This window comes from Dasypus novemcinctus, chromosome 9 (genome assembly GCF_030445035.2).
Source record: "Dasypus novemcinctus isolate mDasNov1 chromosome 9, mDasNov1.1.hap2, whole genome shotgun sequence".
NCBI lineage: Eukaryota > Metazoa > Chordata > Mammalia > Cingulata > Dasypodidae > Dasypus > Dasypus novemcinctus.
Window position 1 is genome coordinate 98,071,797 of NC_080681.1, and position 8,695 is coordinate 98,080,491.

Here is an 8,695-nt window from a genome sequence, read left to right on the forward strand (position 1 = left end):
AAGGCGCTGGAAAATGTAGACAACCCTTAACAGTACTTAGCTATGAGTGGGAGAAAGAGGAAGGCAGGGCAGCTTCCTAGAAGGAGGTGATGTTGGAGCAATGAGAGAAACTTGATTGTAATGACATGCTGCTGGCAGACCACAGAGCAGGAAAAGCCTAGAAGCAGCACAGTATAGACAGAGTGGTTATCCAGACAGACTCTGGAGTCAAGCTGCCAGGCTTGGGACCCCAATCCTGGCTCTGCCACTTGCCTCCTCCCCTAGTTTTCCCCTCTTTGATGTGGGGATGATGGTGATAACAGGCACTACCCTGCAGAGCAGCTGTACAGATTAATTAATTAATGCGTGGTGCTGAAAGCGGCACTTAGCACACTGGAAGCACTCAATTAAAGGTGATAGCATATTACCTTTTAGAAACGCTGGGATAAATGAAGGTGGGAGATCTCCAGGGAGAGGGAGGGTCCTGGAGGAGGAGCGGAGGGAGAGGCTGGCCTCAGACCGCAGAAAGGATGCCTCATTCTTGGCAAAGGCCAGGACAGGCATGTTTTGGGGGGACAGAAAATCAGGGGCAGTCTCTTTTACTGGCCAATTGAGGGTGGAGGGAAACCTTGAGAGGGTGTCTACCGAGGATGCTCAGTGAGTTAATGCTGGGCTCCAGAGGGGGAAAGAAGGCAGGGTTGCAAGAAGGAGTCTGAGAGATAAGAAAGTAGAGGGACCAGGAGGTCCCTCTGAACCCAAAGAGCAGGGATTGTGGGTGTGAGGGTGTGAGAACTAGATAGAGGGTTCTGAAAGGTTTTAGAGGTTGAGCAGTGCCAGGTGATGGCAGAGTCCGTGGTATGACCATGGTATGGGGTGGCTAAAGTAGAAAAGTCTCAGAGATGATCAGGTCAAGGAACTGAAAAGCCAAGGTGTGGGTGCATCATCCAGGTGCTGGTTAAGTCTCCCCAGACAGTGGAAAGGACAGCAGTGGAAAGGAAGACTACGAGGCCCAAGTCAAGAGAATGAGGCCCAGCAACTGGAGGCCAGTAGAACAGAGCAATGGAGAGGCGTAGAGGATGGGGCAGCTTCACAGGCCCATGGTTTTTAATGACGGTGCAGGAGCCACATCTGGATACAACACTGGGAATCAAGAGGAAAAACAACCATGTTTTTGGCTCCTGCCATACCTGGAGCTGAAAGAAGGAGATGCCTCCATTTGTAAGGCTACAGGGAGGTGGTGTGGTGCACTTAGAGATGGGCAGGTGGTCAGAGAGTCTGAGACAGAGCCTCAGAAGGTTATGGGATGTTTGATTGTCATGGACAGCCTGGCTTTTTATTCACTGCTCTATCCTCAGGCCCAAGTGCAGGGCCTGGTAGGTAGTTAAGTGCTCAAAAATATTTGATAGACAGGTGGGGGATGAATGGAAGGATTGATGGTTGGATTGATGGGTAGGTGGATGGATGGGTGAGTGCATAGGTAGGTGATGGATAAGTGAGCAGATGGAAGATGAGTGAGTGGATAGATGGGTGAGTAGGTAATGAATGGATGGGTGGAAGAATGGGTGGCTGAGAGGACAAATGAAAAGAAGAATGGGAAGGTGTGACTGGGGGGCTGGTGAATAAGTGAAATGATAAATTGAATAACTGGGCATTCCAGAAAACATAGAAAAGCCTGGCAGATCAAAGAGATGATAGAGATAATAGAGATGATACTTCGGCCCTTGCCCACAGTCTGGGTCACTCATAAAAACAGCTATAACCACAAAGAGGTTGCAAAAGCCACCATCCCTCTGCTTCCCTGTGTCCCCAGTCCAAAGGCTTATCTGTGGTCAGAAGCCTTGGTCTGCAAACCCTGACCTGCAAGCACTGGAGGGACAGGGGTCTTGGGACCTAAGAAGCATCCTGGCTGTCTCTGGGGACCTCTGTTACCTCTCAGGATCACGGTCTGCAGACCCCAGATTCTCATCACAGAAGCTCTGGACCTGCCTTTACCTTTCTCCAGCCAGGTCGCTTGACTTCTCCTGGCCACACTTCCTGGTAAGATATTCAGGAAAAATGTCCCTGTATTCTCCCTTCCACCTGCCCAACTCAGAGCTGCGAGGACATAAACCAGGTGCCTGGTAGGAAAGGGGGTTTCAGTCCCTGTGATAGATGGGTCCCACTGCCTGGCCCAAGGAAGTCCATGATTAGAGCAGAAATTGGCCTGGCCTGGGGCCTCTTTTCTTGGTGTGGCTGTGCCAACCTGTCTGGCAGCCACAGCGTGGCAGAGGGCATAGGTTTCCTCCAAGCCAAGATAAGCATCTGAGCTTTTATCTCACTCAGCCGCCCACGGTGGTGGGGTTAATTCCCCCATCACCCCCACCACCAAGACCACACCCCCTCCCCAGCCACACCGTGGCAGGCCTGCTGGGAGAGCAGAGATAAGGCCCTCCTGGCCAGCAGACCACCTGCGGGTGGAAGAGGGGGGTCTTTCCTTTTGCTCACCCAAAGCCAGAACTCTGCTTCCTTCCCCAGAGGCAGGCCCCAAGGGACGGCCTGGGCAGCCATCCCAGCCTCCTCACAGCCAGGGGCCCTGCGTTTCGCCTGCCAGCCTTCAGCATTGATTGTGTCCTAATTAACTCATTTCTCATTTTGGACACCAAAGGCAGAACATCCTGCCAATCTGAGCACCAGGAAAACAGGACAGTGTGGTGCTGGCCCCGCCCCCACTGCCGCCGCATGCCCCCCCAGGCTGAAGAGTCTCCTCCACACCTCTTGGCAGGTAACCTTGTCTTGGAGTTGCTTGATGGTTGCTGGAGACCCCGCTGGCCTGGAGACCCAGGCCCCATGTCTGAATTTCATGGACACCTGCTTCATGCCAGGCCCTGTCCTGGGCTCTGGGTCACCAATCCAGGACCTGCCTTCATGGAGCACTGGGGAGCCCAGGTGAGCAGCACCTAACCCAGTCAGGGAAATCCAGGGAGGCTTCATGGCAGGGGAGTGGCATTGTGGCTGGGTTTTGAGGGATGAAAGGGATTTCTTCAGGCACATAAAGGGAATAAAGGGAAGGGCATTCCAAGCAGAGAGAACAGCATGAGAGAACGCCTGGAACCATGATAAAGCATCACATGCTCAGGGCTGACATGTCAAGCTCATAAGGGAGAGAAAGGAGGTTGGCAAAGGAAGTGATAATAGATGAGGCTTGTTGAGGGGATTAGGGACTTGGTTCTAAAGGAAGACTTAGAATTTTATCCTATGGGCAGTATGATGGTTTGGAGCTATGTACCCAAGAAAAAAATATTCTTAACCTTGATCCATTCCTGCAGGTGTTAACTCACTGTAAGTGGGACAACCCGTTCAGGATGGGTCTTATGCCTTTACTAGAGTCCTTTATATGCAGAATGGAATTCAGACAGATAGAGGGAAAGCCACGGGAAACAAGAAGCTGAAGGTCAACAGCATCCAGAAGAGAAGGGAGAGGCCAAGAAAGGCCGCCACATGCATTGCTACATGACAGAGCAGCCCAGGACCAAGGATCTCCAGCAGCCAGTCCCAGAATGCCAGTCTTTGGGAAGAAAGCATTGCCTTGATGATACCTTGATTTGGATGATGCTATAAATTCCCATTGTTTAAGCCAAACTGTTGCATAATATTTGCTTGAGCAGCCAAGGAAACTAAAACAGGCAGTAAGGAGCCATGGATGGCTTTCAGTTAGAGAGTGACGTGCTGGGATTTGCCTTTCAGGAGATGCCCTCCATACAGAGCAGGCGTAGCTCAGTGGTGGAGAGCCTGCTGGAGAGCCAGCTTTGCATGGACAAGGTCCCTAGTTCAATCCCAGTTACCTCCAAAAAAAAGGAAAGAGAAGAAGCCCTCCAGCCAAGCATGGCAAGGGGGTGTTCCAGAATGAAGACAGGGAAACCAGGAAGAAGCCATTGCCGTTGTGAGATGAGCAGTGATGGTGGCCTGGACTCCTGCAGTGACAGAGAGGTTGGAGAGAAGGGGCAGAGCCCACAGGGAGGAGTGACTGGCAGAGATGGGGTTAAGGGGCAGGGAGGAGTCTGGGCCAAGGGCAGGTTTCTGGATGCCATTCAACAAGACAGAAAAGCAAGTGTGTGGGAGACAACACAAAGGAGCTCACTTGAGTGTGTGTTTGGTGTGGGGGTATCTGTAGAGCATCAAGGGGGAGATGAGGATTTCAGAACCAGGGCATAAGGAGCTGCCCAAGGTCAAGCACAATCTAGACCATCTCTGGGTCTAGAGACCATTCCCACCACTCCACCACCCCTTTTCCCAGCCTGTGCTATCTCCCCCTACTCTTATCACCTTTTATGGTCTCCCATCCCAGCCTCTGTGCCTTCACTCTTGCAGTTCCCCTGCCCAGAATACCTCTCCCTTCACTATACAAATCCAACCCATCCCTCAAGTTGCACTGGAGTTACACCTCGACCCAGAGACCAGAGCAAAGATGCAGCAAAGTGGGTGGTGACAGAAAGAGAGACGGTAAGTGTAACAGCAAATGCAGAGACCTGATTTGGAGCCCAGCTCTACTGCTGTGTGACTGTGTGACATGGGGCAGGTCATGATCCCTCTCTGAACCTCAGTTTCTTAACCTGCCAGAGATGAGCAAGACAAGGGAGTCCTTGGGAGCCCCAATATAAAACACGATCAGTGACATGAGAAATAAATCAAATGCCTTGCGTACATGTACGAGGAAAAGTTTAAGGAGAAAGATTTAGTGGCATTTTCTCTGACCCTTGAAGAATGAGTCAGATTTCAACAAGTAGGATGGAGGTCGGGGAGGGGACGCCAGGCAAAAGGAACCACCTGAGCAAAGGCCGGGAGGCAAAAAGTTCAGGGTGTGTTCAGGGAAAGGATGAGTGTCCAGATTCTGTTTTCTTTCGGAGTCAACAGCTCAGGCGCTTTTTGTAAACGGGCCATCCAAGCCCAGCAGCCTGCGGTAAACACCTGTTTGCACAATCGAGGTCACACACAGGGGTGTGCTTGCACAATGACCCGTTTGCACAATCTCAGCTGACTGCTGTGTTCCAGCCAGGCCTACCCCTGGCAGACGAGCACAGCCTCCACTTCCGGGCACTCGCCCAGCCAGGCCTTCCCCGGCCCTGGGCTTTCTGGAACACGCTGCTCCTGGGCCCACCTAGCAGCCCCACACATCAGGGAGGATGACAGAGACAGAAACGCTCGGCCTGCAGTAGCTGGGCTGCCGAGAAGGGGGTCCTGCTCAAAGGGGCCCCCCTGTCTGACGGAGGAGGAGGTTGGGGAGCCAGGGAGCCACAGGAGGAAGTGTTCACAAAACAGACACGGGATATGGGTGGAGCAGATGACTCCACAGCTGGCTCACACTTTTAGGCTCGCCATGGTAAACATTTATTGAGCCTCTACTGCATACACGGCTCTGTTGTACAAGCTTTATATGCATGACTTCACCATTTTCTCTCAAGAACCCCATGAAGCAGATGCTATTTTTATGCCCATTTTAAAGATAACAGAACTGTGGCTCAGAGAGGTTAAACAACTTGTCCACAGTCACGCAGTCCAACTCCTCAGCGCATGCACTTCACCTCTCTATACTCTAAAGCCTCTCCCCTAAGGAAAGTTCTTCCTTAAGTCTAACTTTCATTCCAGCAGCACCAGCTCCATTCTCTGGTGCAGATCCTCAGTGGAGAATGGAGTCCAATTGAGATCAGTAAAATCTTGCCCTGAAATATTAAACTATTCAGAGGGGAAAAGGAAAGCAATTTTATTGAAATTAAAAAAGTGTATTATGGTCTCTGTACTAAGTATGCACTTCTGATGGCTCACTTCATCCTCACAAGACCCCTGGGAGGAGTTATTATTCCTGTAATAGGTAAGAAACTGAGACTTTGAGAGGGTCAACAACTTCTCCAAGGTTCCACAGCCCAACAGAGACGCATCGAGTGCCCTCTGCGTGTGCCACCCTGTGCTGAGGCTGGCTAGGCAGAGGTGAAAACAGCTTCTGCCTTCAAGGAGTTCACAGTCCAATGGAGGAGGCAGAGGGCCCAAAAGCCCCCTGCAGTGTTACAGGGTGGCAGGGGAGAGTGGGTGCCTGACCCAGCTGGGCTGAGGCGCCCATGCCAGGAGAGCTGCTCCGTGCAGGCTGGATGCTGGAGCTGGGTCAGGAGCTGGCCTCTGCCAGGCACGGGTGACAGGGAGGGTCACCAGGCGGAGAGGTCAACAAGAGCAAACGCACTGAGGTTCTGGAGAGCACGGGGGGGGGGGGGGGGGCAAGCAGGGCTGGAGTGTGAAGTGGAGCAGCGGGGGACGCAGAGGCAGATGAGGAGGAGAGGGAGGCGGGGCCAGGCCATGGGGGCTCCTGACCCCCCGCTAAGGAGCCGGGATGGGAAGGAGGGGCTCTGAAGGAAGCAGACCAGTGGGTGCTGACAGGTGCTGGCTGGTGAGTGGAGGGAGAGAGCCCCGAGCAGAGAACACGACGAGGAGGCTGGGGCTGCATCTGGGAGAGAGATGGGGAGGCCTGACCAAAGGCAGGGAGGAGAGAGGAATTGCAGGGTTGTTGACAAGACTGAGAGCTCCGCGAGGGCAGGAACTAAATTTGCCTCTGCTCACTGTCGTCCCCGCGCCGGCCTGCCACGGAGGAAGCTCTCGGAACATCTTTTTTGAATAATGAACAAAAAGTCCATGCTGTTTCATTAGGAACTGGTAGTGGGAGGTGAAGGAGGAGGGTAAATGGGAATCCCCTATATTTTCAGTGTAACATTTATGTAATCTAAAGCTTCTTTAAAAATAAAATAAAGAAAAGAATTTTATTCAAAAAAAACCCCAAAACAGTAGTATGTGGGAGCGTGAAGAAGGGGTGTGAGGAATGACTCCTGGGCCCCTGGGTGGGGGCAGGTGCAATTCATCAAGATGAGGCCAGAGGGCAGGTTTGGGGATTGTCCATTCAATCCTTCATTCAACAAATATGTATTGAGGGAAGCGGATTTGGCCCAATTGATAGGGCATCCACCTACACCTGGGAAGTCCGCGGTTCAAACCCCGGGCCTCCTTGACCCGTGTGGAGCTGGCCCATGAGAAGTGCTGATGCGCGCAAGGAGTGCCCTGCCACGCACGGGTGTCCCCCGCGTGGGGGAGCTCCACGTGCAAGGAGTGCACCCCATAAGGAGAGCCGCCCAGCACGAAAGAAAGTGCAGCCTGCCCAAGAATGGGGCCGCACACACGGAGAGCTGACACAACAAGATGACACAACAACAACAACAACAAAAAATAAACACAGATTCCCGGTGCCACTGATAAGGATAGAAGCGGTCACAGAAGAACACACAGCGAATGGACAACAGAGAGCAAACAACTGGGGGAGGGGGGAGTGAAATAAATAAAAATAAATAAATCTTTAAAAAATATATGTATTGAAGGCTTGCTGTGTGGCAGGCAGTGCTGCAGACATGAGATAAAGTGCTGAACAAAAACAGACAAAACAGAAGAACAGCAAGTGCAAAGGCCCAGAGGTAGGAGGAAGCTTAGCAATTTGAAGTTCAAGCAATAGCACGGAAAACAGCAGCAAGGAGGAGAGTGAGAGAAGAGGGGACAAGAAGGTAATAGGGACGCCAGATTGTGGAGGGCCTTGTGTAGAGCTTTGACTTTGCCTGGGAGAGGAGAACCATTGCAAGGTTGAGGGCAGAGGATGATATGATCAGGTTTATGTTTTATCAGGATCATACTGGCTGCTGATGAACAATAGGTAAGGATGAATGGAAGCCAGAGGCAGTGAAGGAGATAGCTGCAATTATCTAGGCAAAAGATTTGGGTCATTTGGACCTAGCTGTATCATTGTAAGTGACTTTTATATTTTCCCCAATTTATCACGACAATATTCAAACATAGAGCCAAGCTGGAGGAATTTTCAGTGAATACTCGTATATCTAATATTCTGGTATATTTTGAAAGAAGAGTCAGCGGGATTTGCTAAAAAGATGAGTCAGGGCATCAATGAGCAACTGTTTGTGGGGGCTGTGGGACATCTCGGGGAGGCTGAGCAGGCAGTTGAGTATTTCAACCTGGAACCCGATCTGCAGCCCAGGTCTGTCACATCAGCCCAGACCCAGAAGCCTACAATTTATAAAAAGGATCATGTGTTAAAGATACTCTGCTGGGCCAGTGTACCTCTCCAATAAACTGACAGGTATGAACCCTTTCAGAAAAATGCACTGAAAGTTATTTGCAAACAGTTGCAGAGGATTCATGGATACAGATCATGAAAGACACAAAACGTAGTCTATTTAACTCAATTTTTCAAAAAGTAAGAGTAGCAGAATCATTGTGAGGAAAAGTTACACTAGTTTTTGGTGAACATATGAAAACCCTGTGCCTCTTATAATTCAGTCTGGAGAGAATCAGACAAAATCAAATATGTGTAAAAATTGTTTTGGAAAACCAAATAAATGTATATATACACATATATATATAAATGCAGATAACTAAAAAAAACTGAGCCTCACCAGGACACCACCTTGTCTTGCCCCCAGAGTCCCCATTTCTCCGTCTGCCAGGCCTCTGGGCAGTGGTGGAGAACTTGTAAAGATGGCCCAGCGTTGTAAAGTGCTGGGTGACGCCCTTCCTAGCACTGTGGGGCTCAGGGGCTCTGTGAGCCCTTGAACCTAGGATCCCTCTCCAAGTGATGCTCCCCACCCCCCGGGGCTGGGGGGTACGGGGATGGAACCCAGCCAGGTCCGAGCCTGGGCCC